This window comes from Pleurodeles waltl, chromosome 11 (assembly GCF_031143425.1).
Source record: "Pleurodeles waltl isolate 20211129_DDA chromosome 11, aPleWal1.hap1.20221129, whole genome shotgun sequence".
NCBI classification, from domain to species: domain Eukaryota; kingdom Metazoa; phylum Chordata; class Amphibia; order Caudata; family Salamandridae; genus Pleurodeles; species Pleurodeles waltl.
This window is the reverse complement of record NC_090450.1, coordinates 691,543,765-691,562,481: the sequence shown is the minus strand read 5'-3', so window position 1 is coordinate 691,562,481 and position 18,717 is coordinate 691,543,765. Positions and strand designations below refer to the sequence as shown.

Below are 18,717 nucleotides of genomic sequence, written 5' to 3'. Positions count from 1 at the left end.
GGGCCCACAACGTTACAGATACCACACTTCTAGGCACATCTGACTAGGGGAAACCTGGCAAGATCTCCAGTGGGTGAGGACTGTTCTCTATAGGCATGGCCACTGGAATTATGTGAGTGCGTGGCGATTTTAGCATAATTGTACACTTGCCATTTGTCACACTTGCCATGCAGTCCATCATCTGCCACATAATTTGCAGATTTTAACAACAAAAATGTTTATCGAGCAAACAGTTCAAAAGTTAGTAAAAACACAGTGACACTTGTTTCCGCCCAGTGGAAGGCTCTTTGGAAAAGATGATTGGTCACTCCTCAGTAACTTATTGCTAAATGTGAGTTTTAAACTGGTTCTAATGAGTTGCAACTAGTGCTCAGACGTTGCTAACAAGTTTAACTAGCATTTGCAATTCAACGGGTCTCACGTTTGCTTGAGTTAGAGCTATTCACGTTTTAAACTCCTAACCGGACTTTTCTTGCCACAAACTGAAAAATAAAACAGTTTCACATAACCGAGCCCAAGGCCACCATGAAGCTTGACGGAGACACACAAAAGGAAACAGAAGTTCGCTTGCAGTGAAATGTATTGGCAAAAGTGCAATAAGCCATGTAACAGGGTCGATGTCATGCAAAGAGCACAACTACTGCTCAATTAGATCGCAATGCCTGCAAAATAAAGAGAAAAAGTAGTTCAGAAACCATACAGAAAACATGTAGCCTCGCATGTTTTCAACAGTTGGCCGGTGCACTTGAGGAGGGCTAAACACCAGAAAAGGCATGACATATGCACGCCTCTCACTACTGAAATGAAGCGAATTGTAAAAGGCAAGCCCACGCACCAACCAAACTGATGGGCGTGTTAAAAGCCCATACAGAGATTACACCAGGGACAGAGCGCCTGGCACTCAACCCTGAAAATGACAAATAATGAATCACACAATGCGCCGCATAATTTGCTGTTTCTTGCTGCATAACTTACTAAACCCTGCTGCAAAATATGACCTTACACTGGCACATAATTCCAGTGGCCCTGTCTATAGAGGATCTTCCCAGCAAATGTTTTGACAAAGATGGCCTAAAGCATATACTCTGCTCAGTTGCCACTGGTCTCTCACTTTGTGACAGGGGACTGCTGGCAACAACCTTACACCATGCTTTGAGTGAGTCGGGGTATTATCGCTAACAACACACAGGGCACTCAGGGTTGTATTAACGAAAATTGGTGGTGCACGTTGTGTTCACAAAGGAGCAGGAAGAGCGCTCAACTTACAGGTAGCAAGGATCACAGGAGGCAAATATTAGCTCAGACTGTTTTTAATTGTGTCCTATAATAGTTATAATTCTCTCGAAATCTCTTACTTCTACCTCTGCGAGAGCTACTCTAACCATGCAGGTCCTTAAGCTAACCCAATACTAGCTTGCCCTTTTACCCCAGTGTCCCTGCGACTTAATATGCTTTTGTTCTTCCAGGGAAGTGGTCTTTGTATGGTTCCACCACTCCAGAAAATCTAGATCCTTTGTTGAGAGAAAAAAAAAAAAAGCAGCCCAGAGGAGTAATTATGTATTATATACAGCGAGTGACTTGGTATGCTCAGAGCGGTAAATTAGTTTGCTGCTATCATGAACAGAGCTTGAGTGAATCAGGATATTATGAAGACCCGACCTCTGGATGATGCAAGCTGGGTAACATCACCAACAACCACACAACAATTCTGCATGATATCAAAAGCAAATCTCAGAGGGCTTTTAAGTATTACTCAGATAAAAAGCACTGAATTAGACTGTGTTAAAAAATGTGTATGTTGAATGCATTCCAGTAATTTAAAGTTCACGGATGTGTGATTAATGCATTCTGTTATCACAGCAGGGCGCCCTTTGACTTTTGATTACTATTTAGAATACATTTTGAGTGAATCTGTGTAATATGAAGGGCTCTTTGCTGACCTGTGTATTATTGAGAGAAGAGTCTGAGTGAGTTTAGTTAATATCAGCAGAACGTTGAGTGACCCTGGGTCTGAACAAGCAGCTTACTCTTGTTATTATCAGGCTGTGGCATTTTAGAACTGGTGTTGGAGTGTGCCTGGGTACCAGGAGCAGAGTTTGGAGTGTTTCAGGGTATTATGAGGAGAGCTATGAGTGAGTTTGTGTATTATGAAGAACACAGCATTCTGTGGTGCTTTCTGAGCAGAGCTCTGAATGACTAAGTTTCATATAGGGTATGGCAGGTGGCCCACCGTACCACCAGGGCAGCGGAAGGGGAGAGGTGCTGAAGGGGGCATGTCCTACTCTCCTCTGGTGGAGAACCACTCACTGTTTTTAGAGACCCCCACCACGACGATTAGAATTTCTGTCTATACCAGAGCAGCCGCTATGGTGGCTACAAGCAAGGTGGCACCATGGGCCTCATTTACAGATTTCTTGTACTGCCCTACGACCCCCTAACGAAGCCGTGGATGTGCTGTATTTACAATATAAAGCTTCATGGTGCACGTTTTCACAGATGCGTCAGAAATTCTGACATCTGTGGTGCTAAACCTGCATATTGCTGGACTAGTGTTACAAACAATGACGCTACTCCAGCAATGCCAGCAGGCCTCTATTGAGAAAAGCCCTGCGTCAGTTTTATGCCTGCTCTGAGCAGTGAAGTCGCAGAACGATGCAGTGAAATGTTGTAAATTTCATTGCGTCAGTTCTGCATGGCTTTTCCTGTGGGAACCACCTACCCTGCATACACTATGGGCCTGATTACAACTTTGGAGGAAGGTGTTAATCCGTCCCAAAAGTGACGGATATACCACCAGCCGTATTACGAGTCCATTATATCCTATGGAACTCGTAATACGGCTGGTGGTATAGCCGTCACATTTGGGATGGATTAACACCTCCTCAAAAGTTGAAATCAGGCCCAATATCTGGGGCAGGTATGTGGCAAGGGTTTACAAACTGGCGCACTGGGCCCAATGCATCAGTTTGTAAATGTGGAACTGTGTAGAGCACTGCTTGCGCTACCGTTGTGTATAAAAAAAATTAAAAAAAGACACAACAGTGGCGCAAAGGCCTTGTAAATGAAGCCCAATGTTTGCTGCAGCTCCCAAAATACAATGTAGTTCCCTGAAAACAAAACAAAAAACGAATTGCGTCACTGGGGCCAGTCGACATTTTCCTTGCCCATGTCGGCCATACATCCTTCAATAGGGGAGGATGGCCTTCAGTGACCTTGCAGCCCCTTGGCACACTGACCACCAGGTGAAAGTGGAGCTAAACGTGGCACTTCCCAAACTGAAAAGAGCCAGCCTGTTGAACGTTATGTTACAAGTATTGCTAACTAATTTTCTTTATATAAATAGATAAAAATGAGAACTTTATTCTGCGGCACAATATTGTACGGCCAGATTCCAGAGCAGGAATGTAATACGTCTGCAAGGTCTGTGACACTATAGTTTTTTGAGTGACACTATTCAGTTAGGTACCACCACTTCTAAGCCGCGTTTCTTCTGTGCCTACAGAAATTCTGAAGACCGTTATTTTTCATGACGCAACATTTACAGTATGATGACTGTTATATTTAATATCCTTCAATGCTAAACATAAAAAAAAAACTCTGTAGGGCATTCAGAGTACAACGTGCACTTCAAAAGTGTCCATTGAAACCCATTTTACAGAAATGTCTCCGAGGCGCTCCTCTCACTCCCTCACAGGGAGCAGGATCTGTTTCCACTCTCCCTCTTGCAGCACCACAGAGATTTAGCAAGACTAGTTTGGATTTTAGGAGGCGGGCCTCATTTGCAGTAATTCAGTGTGACAATTGTTCCAGCAAACCTGGCAGCCAGTGGTGACACTGGACGCAAGGAGTTGGTGTCTCAGGCCCCAACCACTTAAACACTGTTTTTGTTTCACTGATAGGTCACTGCAGACGTACCGGCTCCCGCGTCAGCCAGAAATTATACACTTTCACTATACGGAGGACCATTGTTATTAAATCTCGGTGCCTTGAACTCCGTATACTGCACAATTGTGAACTGGGAGTTGTGGCTGTTCAGCAATAATGGACGAAGGGCTCCGATTACAACACAGTCTCTTCACAACATGAAGGTATCCTCCTAAGTAGGTTCACACCAGAGCATGGCCTCATCTGATGGGCCGTGCCCCGCCTTCCAGGTAAGACGTGTAATTATTATAATAACTAACCATCAAACTACACTTGGTGGATGAAGTCACGTGTGAAACTGCAGACTAGAGCTACACGCTTGTGTCTCCCATCAGGGCCCCTCCCCCCACTCTTCACCCACGTCACTTCAAGTACCAGTGATATCCCCCAACATAGATAAAACACATATATATATATATATATATATATATATATATATATATATATATATATATATTACCTCTTCTCCCCCTTCCTTGCTTCAAACTTAGCTGTGTGGGAAGGGGTGGGGAGGAGGGGAGAGGAAACCACACCACCCGACAGGCACCCACTTACTAGATTTTCAGAAGCTGCTTTTTACACAGGAGGGCTCTGTGGGGACGTCGAGCCTGTTCTTGGTTTTAATTCCTCCAGGCTTCTTCCATAGGCCCTGTGTTGGCTTCCTCTGTGCTTTACGTGGGATGGAAATGGTGTGTGTGGGTGGGGGCGGCAGAGGGTCTCTAAAAGGGGCTTGGCCAAAGAAGCCTAACTAGGAATCCTTTCCAAGAGGTGTATTATATGTAATTAAGAGTGTGGCTTAACAAATTGAAACTAAAATTGTGTACTTCACGCAGCTTATCATCTGACCAGTATTTGGGTGCCACTGTGCGAGTGTTTCATCTAAACATATACCCAGGGTCACTGGAATAATGCAGCAGGGTTGACTAACTTACACACCAGGAAAATGCAAATTATGCAGCACATTTTGTGGTAGCATTATCTCGTCATTTTTACACATGGTAACATTTTCTGGGGAAAGGGTTCATCTCACTAGTATCAGTTTAACACACAAATACATCAGTAAGAAACAGAAAGGTGACCAGTCAGACTTTGCAAAGGGTCTTCCTCTTTGTGGGAACACAGTAGCCAGGTTTTTAGTAACTTAATCCCTGTGAGATAGAAACAGACATTTTTAGTAATAAATCTATGAATTAGGCAACGGATGATGGATTAAGCATCAAATTATGCAGAAAACATCTCGGCTGCAAAATCTCAAAATTCCAGTAGCGTTGCACACAACACAACACAACACAACAACATATATATGCCAAAAACAAGTCAAACATATTGACTTTGCCAATGCTTGTTAACAATTTGTTGTGAATAATTAGATTCAAGTATGTTTAAATTCTGAAAACAGGAGAGTGTGAGGTTAGCATTAGTAAGGAGTGTGGAAGGAGTGGTGGTCTGCGGAGTATGTCTCATCTCCAGACTTCTTTCATGTGCAGTTTCTCACGCTCAACCTTTTCACCTCACATTTTTCTGACATTGTCCATCTTTCATGTCATCTCCTTCTTCAGCACTATCTTTTCACTCTCACCTTCTGCACCTTCTTTCTTTCATTTCCTATACTTAACCATCACCCCCACCTACTCACCTGTAGGCACTGCATTTTCTCTCCTTTGGTGTGATCAGTATTTCAACTGCTGTGTCCTCCCTTCATAGAATGTTCCACAGAATCACAATTACAATCGGCACACATGTTACCATCGCTCTGTAGCGAGTCCAGTGATTGGATATGCTTGCACTCTGAACACCTTTAGGACCAATGACAGGCAGGCACTGAGAAACTCGCACAGCCTTGTGCCCAATCACAAACACTCACCTACACCCAGACACCTGGAGGCAACCAGGTCCATACTATCCACGACGTTGTATGGAAAAGAAACCTACAGAAACATGCCATCTAGATGAGGTCTGACGGAACGCAAAATGAAATGAAACTTGTGAAGCATAATCTGGGACTGCCTTGGTGACATGAATTATCAACATTGTTGAGATCTTGATCAGTTTTTTGCTACTAAGGTTAAGGACATGAATACAGGGCTCGGCAGGGATGCGGTTTAAAGTCAGTTTTAAATTACTGCCGCGACTGGCAGGTCCTGGCCCACTTAAAGCTCTGAGCTTCCTACAGGAAGGGCCTGCCTGCTCGACGGTCTCCACTGCCTCTGAACTCCGCTCCACATCCTACTGCAAGTGGAGGATGGGCCATTAGTATACGGCATCTTTCACGTATGTCTGGGTGTGAGGAGAGGTGCCCTGTATGTAATTTCTTTGAGGGGAGAGAGGGGAGGGCCTTCATGTTTCATTCCCCCCTGAGCGGCGCACATCGCTAGGCCTCTCTACCACGACTGCAACAGCTCTGACGTCATGTGTAGCTGACCGGCAGGCACGAGAGGAGTCCCACCTCACGAGGAGGGATGACCAGGGAAAGATAATCAAGAATGTTACAGTGCCCAAACAATATGAAGATTTTACACACGTTTCTGGGTATGGCTCAGTTTTACACCAATAAAGAATTAAGTATAGCATCCTTTCTGAGAAATTTTAAACCTGGATTAAGAATTTATATTTTAAAATATGCGGTAAAAGAGCAGAGGTGCAGTGCTCTTGGTGAACAGAGAACCAGAACATTTGTATCTGGGGAATAATCGTTCTTTAATTGAGAATGAACCATTGGTGATTGTGAGGGCAACTGGAAAGTTTAAACGCTTTTGTAAAAAAAAAAAAAAAAAAAAAAAAAAAAAAAGTACAATGAGGTAAGAATGGGGTGAAATGATGCTCGAGGGTATTGTTTATTTTTACTTTTGTATTCAGTGTTTTGGTGTACACGTTTTGCTACAACTTGGAGGGTTTTTTTTTTCTTTCACTGCCCTCCCTAAGTTCAAGTGTCACCTTGTTTACGGAATAAGTCGTTCTGTGCAGACTCAGCCTACTAGATCATCTGTCATTTTAATCCTATTGAGTTTATAAATTCAGAGTGTTTTCGTTGTTTCTGATGTGGATACCTAACCTAATGTCGCTGTATATTTTTGGACTTTTAGAATTTCTTTCCAGGATATTCTCTCTCGGGCATTTATCATATCAAGGTTTGGTTCATGGCCAGTGTTTTTGATTCCCTATCATAGGCTGCTCTCACTACTTTGGTGAATGTTTGTCACTCAAGGGTAGAATATGTAGATTATTCCAATGATCATCTGGGCAATGCCCCTCAACTCAATCTTGGCTTCCCTAGCTATCATCTTTGGACGAGTCTTCCCTGTTTGGTTCTCTGAGATAGTTAACTCCAGGAGTGGAATTAAGTGTACTGTTTTTTTCTCTAATAAGGAAAAATATATTTTTTGCAGATCTACCTTGACTGCATTGCACGATTTTTAGACTTTTTGTTTTGTTTCATTTATCCTTATTGCATATGATGGGTCAGCCTTCTGCTGCTTCTGCTGGATGCAGCGACCAAAATGGAGTCATCTGTGTGAAACAGAATGAGGAATAAACCTCTAGACATGATAAGCTTGTCATATTGGTTGTGTTAAATACAAGCATGCTTCGCCTCTCAGTTTTGGAAAGTTTTGCCCTTATGCCCATCTTGATTTAAATTGAGTTGTTGGCATATAGCATTTGGATAAAGTACAACAATTTGCCCTCATCACAACAGCCTAGCTCATTCCAAATAAAACGACTGAAGGTAAAGAAATGCTGCATATTATTTTCTCCTTCTAACAGTATTTGTTATTATATGGATTTTGTTTAGTCCATTATTCTTTGGAAATACCTTTTACTCAACATTGATTGAGTATATTTGCTACAGTTACCAGTGTTGTTGCCGAGTCAGCATAATTTGACTGAAGGTTTGGTTCTGTTGGACTGACTGCTTTATATGATTTTCTCAGAGCTTATGCAGGGCCTTTCTTATAAAATGACAAAACTATATTTCTGTTATATAATCTAGGACTGATTTTGAAGACCGAAAACTCGTTTAGGATTTTTACAAGTCCCAAAACCTGTTTTCTTAAAAAACATAAACAAACAGTCCAGGTGGCATCCACTCTGCTGTTTTGATTCAGACTGTTTGATTTTCATCAGTGGTAAATGCACTTGGACAAAATACTCAAGAGAACTGTTGAATTCTTTGTCATCCTACAGAAGGTAGGATATTCAGTCAAAAATGTTCCCAAAATAGGAATTCTTTCTTCTGCAGTGATTGTTGACCCCAAGTTTTATTTTCTGCTCCCCTAACTCGAATCTCTAAATACGTTTTGTGTTGCAGTTTGCAGCTTTTTCCTACTGCAAGCGGAGAGTGGCCACTTCAGATACAGGATCTTTCTCGTATGCCTGGGTGTGCGGGAGCGTCCCCATTTACATAACTCCTTCGTGGGCCCCTCAGGTTTCATATTCCCCTAAATAGCACATCGCTAGGCCTCGCACATCGAGAGAGACCCAGCACATCGCTAGGCCTCTCTACCACTACTGCTACAGATCTGATGTCATTTCTAGCTGAATAGCAAGCCAGAGAGAGGGAACACGACGACCAGGTAAAACATATATCAATGCAATTTCCGTTTTCAAGTTTTCTTGATTAAACATTTGTAGCATCCAATTCAGGTGCAACATTATATTAGGTACTTTCTTGCCACTTCTTTCAGGCTGCCATGAATGCTAGTTCCACTAACCCTTCTCCTCCTCCTTTCTATGTTTAGGAACGTGCTCTTTAATTTCTGCCAATGATTCTCTTTACGCTCTTCTCAACTCTTCTGTCTTAAACCCTCTAATCTAAGGCCACATTCATCATACACTTTCTTTGTCCAGGCACTCGCCAAGTAGAACATAGGTGGAATAAATTTTCTACTGTGATAGTATGTATCAATGATGCATCTTTTCTTATAATGATTCCTGGTCTGTTGCTAAATAAATTACTATTTTCCTACCTGTCCTCTTTTGACTCTCAGACACCTTATCTTCTTCCAACAACTGACAGGTCTTTTGCCCATATTCATCTCTCCAACTACTGTTCACTGTGGACATCCATATCCTCTTCATTATTTTCTTGAAAGACACCTGCATAAGACCCAGCTGTCCCTTGTATATATTTACCACCACCTTTTTGACCACTCAGTCTGCATCACCCTCTCAGACAAGCTTTTCTGTGGTTTCTCCGATCTGCCCTCTCAGTTAAGATTACTGGCACAGGCAATAGAGTTAGGCCTAATCGAAGACTGAAGAATGTGTATGTATATATATATATATATATATATAAATAACACAATCGTTATTCGGTCATGAACCATCAAAGCAAAAAAACATTATTCACATAATTACAGATAAAAGTTTAGTAAGAAAGAATAAATAAATAACAGTCAATAAAAATATCACCCATTTTTAACGGTACAACCAATAAGATCTCTCAGAACTTATCCCAAAGCATACAATATTATAAATTACAATAAATTTAAAAAATGAGTCTGTATATGCCATGCAGCCACAAAGAACTTGCTAACTGCATGGGTCACAGTAACAGAAGTATCACTCTTTAGGATCCTAAGGGCAATAACAATTTGCTTAACGTCTAACATCTGGCAAACTGGGCGAATCCACTTACGTCGAGGGAGGGCACACGCTGCACAGAAAAACATACAATGTTCACCTGATTCCAGAACAGTATTACAACATGGACATAAACTAGATATAGTCAGTGACCTCCAACTGCCAGCAAAAGACAGTAGCGGTAAACACCCATAGCGGAAGTGTACATACAAACTCTTCTCCAGAGTATCGGGGATAAGCACTAAAAAAAGGCTCAAACTCAGGATACCATTTAAAATCAAGGAAGGCATTAGTCAGTCGTCCATATGGTGAGCCAAGGAGATAATTGTTCCTGACATAGGACCAGTATGCTATTTTCAAAGGCAGTTTGTGCACCTTCTCTAAATCCGGTGGGTTCTCGCAGTAGTTCTCAAGCCCCAGGATATGGAACCAAGTAGAAACATGCCTAAACCATGGAATAAAAGTTACATTAGGTCTCTACAGAAGATCGAGAGAGTCCCTATAAATAGCGAGCTGGGAAGTCGTCCAAATTCTTATCCAGAAATGTAGCATTTTTAGGGCTATCAGAGATACGGTTAAAGCTGAAGAGCATAATTAACTCGTCTCGTTTCCAAGGGTCGCATTCACCAACATGGTCTCTTACCATCAGAGAGGGTGTTCCGCCATGTAGTTCTGTTTGGGATCAGGTGGGCTTCTCTATTCGGCTGTACTGGGTGATGCATTAAAACTACCCTAAGAGCTGAAGATAAGGTCTCCGTCGGCTGGGCTGTTTAAAACACAGTTATTTTTCGCCTTGCTCCTGAATGCTGGTCAGGGGTTACTATGCGCAGCATTGGGCTGGCTTTAAACTGACATTTTGTCTGTAGCTGTATTAGTTATACTTAACACAGTGGTTCAGTTCAGGCTTTTACTATCGTGAATTCTAAGCCTTTCCTTTTATTTGGTTGACATCTATGCCAGAGGTCCCTTGGGAAGTATAGGTACCTTTACTTATAGCATAATGAGGTATTCCTAATTGATCAGAGTGATATTGCTTCCTGTTATTTCTGTTTCCTGTTCCAGGTCATTACTATCTGAGAATATAAAAGGGAAATGTCAGTTTCTCTAGGAGCCTACGTTTGTTTTCAAGTGTGCCACCATTTCCACTCTTATTCCAGTCATAGTTTTGGCCTCAGAACAACAGGTGGCCAGAGTGTAGACAAGGTATGTTGAAGAGTCCTGTCTATAGGCCCAGTAGTTGATGTGGCTTGTCTTGATCATAATGCAGGCTTAGAGGGGGAGCCAATGTAGTTCCTTCAGCCTGGAGATGGCATAGTCTAACTTCTTTAAGACCCTGATGAGCCATGCACTCCTGTGTAGAGCGCCTTTCAGGACAGACAATGTGATGTCAAGATAGCCATTGATGGGGCATTACCTCCATCAAAATGGAAGACCCCCAAAACTTTGACGGGTGCAATTAAGCAGCTTCTTGTAAAATACTTTTTCCAGAGGAAGAGTTTTGACTTCTCATGTCTTTGATTTAGTGAATATTCTTAGATAACTGATTTTTTTTCCTGATTAACTAGGTTAAAGAATCTCCTCCTGACTTTCTATTCCCTGGCTTTGGATGTACTCCCAGTTTCTCTTCATCAACTTTTTTTAAAAAAAGGTCTTCCAGTTTTCAATCCATGTTCTGCCTTCTACAACTACTTAATCATGTTTCTATCATTGTGGATTCCTTCACTCAGTGCGCTTGACAACTTGGATCACTATGCAGTCCTTCCCTTTCCTTCTAAATATTATTTTCCCGTATAATTCTATCCTTTCCTGATTTCTGTTTCAGTCAAAATATATTCACATCTTTATTCTTCCATCATTATAATACCGTAGCCCGCTCCTTTGAAAACTGCCTTGACATTCTACATATTCTAATCCAAGAACTTCAAAAATGTATTGTCCCCTGTTGTTTCCCTCAGTCTTCTGCAATTTGGTATGAACTCTAATAGATTTCAGTCTCCCCAAAAATTCTTCAGAAATTATATTCTTGTCTTAAAATAAAAAAACCATACAGACACCAGTCCCATCCTCTTTTGATCCTCTTTTTCTTTTTTTTGATCTTTCCAGCTTGCACTGGCTTCTCCTCTTTCTCCTTGCACTCCATCTCCATCTGTTACTTCTATCTATTTGCTCCACTTCTCTCATATGCTCTCCTCTTGATATCTTTCTGCCTTCAAGTGTTTTCCATAACATATATTTACATTCTGTTCTTTTGTCACTGTTAGAAATGGGGTCTCTAGTTGGCAGTCGGTTTGCACCCTGTCCAAGTAGGGACCTTCACTCTAGTCAGGATAAGGGAGCTACCCCCTCACATAACCCCTGCTCACCCCCTTGGTAGCTTGGCACGAGCAGTCAGGCTTATCTCAGAAGCGATGTGTAAAGCATTTGCACATAACACACAGTAATAAGTGAAAACACTACAATAGGACACCACACCAGTTTTAGAAAAATAGTCAATATTTATCTGCATAAAACAAGACCAAAACAATAAAAATCCAACATACAGTGTTAAAGATATGAATACAGTTCCTTGAGGTCCATAGCTCCACCTGGGGCAATCACGGCGTCGTGATCAACAAAACCAACAGTTTAGGCCGGCCGTGGCATTGCGGCCCAGCTACGGTGTTGGGGAGACCCGCAAACAGTACCTTTGGAATTGCAGGGCGTCATGATCCTCGCAGTGAGCTCCGGAGAGCAGCGTCGCGGTGTTGGTTCTGGAGTCAGTGCGGAAGTCATCGGGCCCTTTAAGTCACACACACTGCAGATCGAACTCCAGGCTGATGAAGTTAGGGGCGCTGGCGTGGATGGCGTTGGGGCTGTGGTGCGAAGCAGAATGATGCGACGCACGGTGCCCATAGGTCACGGGCAGGCAGCGGCTCGGTGACTGCGTCCAGCGGCGTCTCTGAGACCAGGGCTGCAGTGAGAAGCGGGGCAGTGTGACGTGCGGTGTCCACAGGTCATGGTGCAGGCAGCGTCGTGGTGGTGACGGAAGTGCTGTTGTCGGTAGGCCCAAGCCTGCGGTGTGGTACAGGACGGTGCTTCATGACCCTCACGAGCGGTGGCCACAGGCCACGGTGAAGCAGCATGCCTGGTGACGACACAGGAGTTGATGATGCTGGTGTCGGTAGACCAGGGTTGCAGTACGGGACGGGACGGGACGGTGCTTAGTGTACCTCATGAGCGGTGTCCAGAGGCCACGGTGCAGGCCGGTGTCAGCAGGTACAGCGTTGTTGGTGATGCCCAGGCTGCGGTGTGAGCAGGCGATGCCAGAGTGCGGGGCCCACGAAAGAATAAACTGGTTAAGTCGGGACAAGGAAATCGACTACAAATTCTATGACTCGCAGTGTGGAAAAATGCAAGCTAAGTAGCGTGTCCTAGGCAAGGAGTTGCCCAAGAATGGATTACTATCCTTTCAGGGCCACCTCTCGGTGCTAATTAATGGGTGCAAAGGAACTACTGTAAAGCAGATACTACATGTGAAGATGCCACCTGGTCTCTAAGAACGACAGTGGAGTCATAGGCTCAGGGCATTGGGGTAGTGAGAAGACCGTTGTGGCCACATGGCCCTTGGCCCCTCCAAATTGCCTCTCCCCCCACCAGTGACCATCTACAGTAAAACTATAAGTTAAATGAGCCATCAACACCCTCCAGCTTTAGAAATACCATTCAGCAGATGTAGGTTAGGGTGCAGAAGCGTTGAAACACTGTGGCCATCTTGGCCCTAAGCCAGCCACGCCCCCAGGAGTATTGTGTTAAACTGGGCATTTGTCTGTTAACATTGCACTTTCTGGGTAACCAGCAAAGTGGCAGCATACTATTGGGCTTTATTGAACCAGCAAACTGTGTGCCAGTTGGGCATATGGGATGTTGGTAACCATGTGTATAAGGGAAATTGAAACTGATATATTTGCTTAGTGTAAGGGAAGCGGACCATGGCATAAGAACTAGGGATTAAGAAACCAACCAATGATGTGCAAACTAGGCATTATGGAAACTGACAGGTTTCCTAGCTGAGCATTATGGAAACTGAAAATGATACACTAACTGAGCATTTTTGGGGATTGGAAATGGTGTTCTAATTAGGTACAATACCAAACAGACAATTGCTGCATCCTTAGGAAGTAGACGAACTCACTATATTTGCCCTCAAAATCAAATTATATCCCCTAAAGCTATGTGTAGCTGACTGTATCAAAGTGTTCTTCGCAACGTTTGCTCTTGAAGTCATGAGAATAGGGAAATCATCCATCGCTAAAGGCATAGTCTAAAACCAGAGCACCGGGAAAACAGTTCAAAAATTATCAACAGTAGCATTTCCCTAAATGAGGGGGATCAGAAACAACTTAGCCAACATGAAGGTATGCTGATTGTTCTCAATATGGACAACCATGTTTCTGCGACAGTACTTAAGATTTCACTGGCCCATGACGCCGCAGTTCCTGAACTGTTAATCAAAGTTTGAAGGAGTATGGGAGCATTCCTGGACCGCTCTAGAGACTATCAAATCATTCCACGATCTCAGCCAAATATTAGAAATAGATCTAAGGAGTCCACCCAATGCAGGTTCCTGAGTGGCATCTTTGCACTCTATTGCACCTATTGTTTAATAGGTAAATATGCTGTTTATTTCGTATCATTGAGATCTGCCATCTCCATTTCCAAATATACACAGATGAAACACCAAGTCACTTTTTCATGGAGAAGGGATCCTGGAACAAGAAACAATGCTAAAAACCTGGATAATATACACATTTAGATGAAAACAAAATACCTCTGCCTTTACTGTACCAAACAGTACACTGGGGATGAAGAACTACCATCCAAAATCTAATTACAACAGAAATCACCACAGCTCCAGCAAAGCATTTAAAAAAGAAGGATCATCTATTCGACACAGACTGCTCTTAGGAGCCACAAATAAACACAAAGGTCAGTAACACCAAATTTCTCTGGAAGCCAACCACAATTTGTGTATACAAGAGTTTGATGAAGGCCGGCAAAGGCATCATACTTGCACTAACTTAAAAACTCCTAATGCATTAGGTGCAAATTAAAAACAACAATATCAGAAGGTGTGACAGCACAAACAGAACATAAAACCATCCAGGTCAATCCCTTGATTACATTTAAAATCCTGGTCCCTGTGCCCTATGTACAAGGCATACTGGAGCAGAGGCCAGGGCAGCCTTCAAAACTTGGCACTGCACTACTTACCAAGCAGTGACAGAAGGTGAGCAAACTACCTCCTGATCCAAAACTAAAATGTAAACAGCAGAAGCTCATTAGCTGATAACTTGGGTTCAACGTCACAAACCTCAGAATACTCTATTTAAAATGGGAAGCAATGACTGATCATTGCACCTTTACGAAACTTCTTAACGGAGTTTTTGAACCGCACAGTAATGACAGACAGTAACAGACAGGTTAGACTCCATACTATTGTACCAATCCTGGAAACCTTTTATCGTATGACCAAACGCACTGTAGCATGTACTGTCTGGGTCAAACGTCTTGAAATGCTTATTGCTTACACAGTACACAGAGACTTGACAGTGTTGTGTAGCCATTTTAGTTATAGCTCCATATATGTTATTTTAGCAAACTAGACCTGCCGCTGTGCACTTTAACCTAGATTTATTTTATTCAGCTTTGTTTATTATTTTAACAATAGCCACATTTCCGGTCTTGTTTTATTTTTCTCTATCTAGCTGTTCTTTGCCTAGGCCAGCACTGCGTTCTAAAAAAGGCATTTCTTTTTCTCTTTGCTTTTCTCAAGGCTGCAGTAAGATAGGTTGCTGGTAAACATGGTAACACTTTGTCTCTAGTGTTCATAGAAACATACACATCTTAACGTAGGGACATTTTCTTAGAACATCAGCTGTTTTATTATAAAAACACTTCTCTGTCCCATACACATTAGAGGGAGATTCCAGCCAGATGACCACGACTGTATGCTGATTGCTGAACCCTTCGCTACAGCTGCTTATGTAGACTACAGGCCTCTTGCTCAGGTATGAGGGATGATGTCTTCCCAGGTGAACCTGAAGGGCAGAAATAGAGCTTAACATGCTGTGCTCTAACATAGCCTAGGTAGGAATTATTTTAAAGATTGTAGTGACAATATGGTAGCGTTATTTTTATGCTTTACTCTCCTTGTCACTATTTTAATCCTGTCATGCTTCATCGTCCTGGTTATTGCAGTAAATGCCTTGTTATCTAAGATGCAGTTGCTTCATTAAATCCTTATTGAAGTATATACTGCCTCCGATTGTCCTTGTATATGTGAGACTACTGTAACAGAGAAATGGATGCGATCTGAGTGACCACGATTTCTCTGAGGAATCAGTTGTGTTATGCGCTCAGCTGCCCAATCATCCCTGCTCTTGAGTGGAGATAAGGCACTGTTAGTTAGCCGGAACAAAACCCGGATTAGACCGACAGGTGTCACTTGTAGTGGATTCAGACTCAGTCCCCCACAGCACAAGTGATTCTGCTGCCCAAATACAGTACTCATTAGGATAACGAGAGCCTACGCGTCAACAGAAGCCAGTCGGTTTCTATTTACGATTTAGATCAGTCTGCTAATAACAATGAACCCCCTTTCTTACCTGCCTCCATGTTAAATTAAACCACCAACTTGAAAGCTCTTGTACACTGAATGGATAAATTATACAGCAAAATAGTGACAAATGGAATGCTTGAATTAATCTGAACTACTAGAAATTGCCCTGGGCATACTGCAAACCACACATTGTTAAGCTTGTCTGTGTGTATGCATTACATACCACTAGTTTTAGCTTGTATGTGTGATTATGGAAGAGGAACAACCATGCATAGATGAGTTGTGCTCCTACTCCAGTGTCGACGGTCCACTCAAACAGTTTAGCCTCAAACTCCAAGCAAGACCACAACCATCCCCTGACTGATGAGGCCCAACAAGGCAAAAATATAACTAGGATCACATGTGTTATCTTGTGGATAAATGTGGCCAGCAGTTTGGGCTTAACAGTCCCTACTAGAATAGGGTCAGTATTGTTTTGCACATGGTCGGTCTTTCTCACTAGGTACAGTAAACAAAAACTAACAGTACATTGCCACGGCCAATGTCCAGCAGAATTATATCAGAAATCCTAGACAAGTCCGGAACCCTCGCCAAGACCCCTAGGGAAACTGCACAAAGCTTCGCGGCCTACTATTAGGGGCTGTACAAAGAACGCCCGACCCCAGAGAGAGTCTCCACTTCTTGCTGAAATCACTCTTCCCCAGAGTATCCCCCACGATGAGGGATATCCTCGATGAGCCTTTAACACTAGAGGAAGTAACGGCCGCAATTGCCACAATGGCCCCAGGTAAGACCCCTGGCCAGACGGCTTCCCAGCGGAGCTATACAGGGGATGCAGCGACATTCTAGGACAGCATCTCCTCAGCATGTACGAGGAAGCTGAGAATAATGGACACTCCCCTCCCCCCCCCCCCCCCCCCCCCCAGACACTGACCAAGCCACAATTGCAATTATCCCTAAAACCCAGCCCCCATCACAATACTGCTCAGAATACCGGCCCATCTCCCTCTTAAACACTGAAGTCAAAATACTCTCCTCAATCCTCGCAAACAGACTGAAACCCACCCTCCTGTCACTAATTCACCCAGACCAATGCGGTTTCATGCCCTCCCGGAGTACTAGACACTGCATTAGACGCCTGCACTTGGCCCTGGCGAACCGTAACGCCCTAGCGGGCTCATCCAAGACTTTACGACTCCTAGACTTTGAAAAGGCTTTTGACACTGTGGACTGGTCATATCTACACCAGGTCCTACAGGGCAACGGGATAGGCCCCATATTCCGCAAGCTGGTGGGATTACTATACTCCAAACCAACGGCCAGAGTGCAGGTAAACGGAGTGGTGTCCGACCCTTTTCACATCAGACGCGGTACACGCCAGGGCTGCCCCTTGTCCCCACTCCTCTTCGCCCTCGTGATTGAACCGCTGGCAAAACTGCTCAGAGAGGACCCCCTGATCGAGGGATGGTCCTGGCCTAATGGCTCAGAAGATCGCATAGCACTGTATGCCGATGACATCCTCCTATATGTTGCCAACCCAGCTGCAAGCTGCCCACGTATCCTAGACCTATTCTCAGAGGCCTCCGGTCTCCCATTAAACCATCGCAAATCCCTGCTGGTCCCGCTCCACTCCACTCCACTCCACGAGAGATTGTGTCGACCGGCAACGAACCATCCACATTCGCCGAAACAGCTTTAAATACCTGGTAATCTTCATTGCCCTCATACCGGAGTTGGCGTGGGAGCTCAATGTCACGCCACTCAAAACCAAAGCCGACCTGCAACGTTGGCAAACCCTGCCTCTTAACTTGCTCGGGAGAACTGCACTTTTTAAAATGATGGTCCTTCCCAGACTCCTCTATATACTGCAGAACTTCCCCTACCCAATTCCCAAGAGATGGTTTAAAAACCTCGACTCATCGATCCGCCAATTCCTATGGAAGCAAGCCCGTCCCCGAATGGCACTCGCCACGTGCCAGCGAGACGTTTATGATGGAGGTTTGGGATTGTCCAACCTATACTACTACCACCTCGCGACACAATTGTTTGTCATCAACGACTGGGTTGGAGGCGGCTGGTCGGACCCTGCATACCGACTCGAGCTCCACATGCTGAACTACTCTGGAGTATTTGATGCCCTCTATAGGTGCCCAATCCCCCGATCCACTCCCGAGGTGACTAGGGTGACACTAATGGGACGGAGAGAGGCCCAGAGAACCACAGGATGGTGGAGACGAATCACCCAACAAACCCCGCTATGGCATGGTGCTCTTCTCGCCAAGGTTGCAGGACTACAGGGGGTTGGTGTCTTGCTTACTTAAGCATTTAAATGGAAGTGATGTTCTGGGTCTTGGCCAAAACAGAGCTGCACTGCAGCAGGTTATTCTTTGATTGTTTATTCTTTTCTACTTATTTCCGAAATGTTTCTTCTTACCCCATTCATTTTTTTGTTTCGTTTGTCCATTCTTGGTTCAGTTTTTCTTTCTTTCCTCTTTCTTATTTCACAATAGATGAACTTTTTTTTACAGCAGCATTCCACTCTTTTTATTACATTATAATAGTGGAATTTTGGGTACTTCAGTGAAGATAATGGGCCATTAATGGCTGATGTAGGC

The 18,717-nt window shown here is 43.6% G+C and overlaps 1 protein-coding gene across 1 annotated transcript in view; it reads right to left on the bottom strand.

Annotated features, from left to right (window-relative positions):
• Positions 1-562: 562 nt before the first annotated feature.
• Positions 563-18,717, bottom strand: part of RETSAT (retinol saturase) — a 144,469-nt gene continuing 126,314 nt past the window's right edge. The window contains exon 12 of the mRNA XM_069214225.1: positions 563-662. The gene's annotated coding sequence lies outside the window, so the exon portion shown is untranslated. The remainder of the gene's footprint in view (positions 663-18,717) is intronic.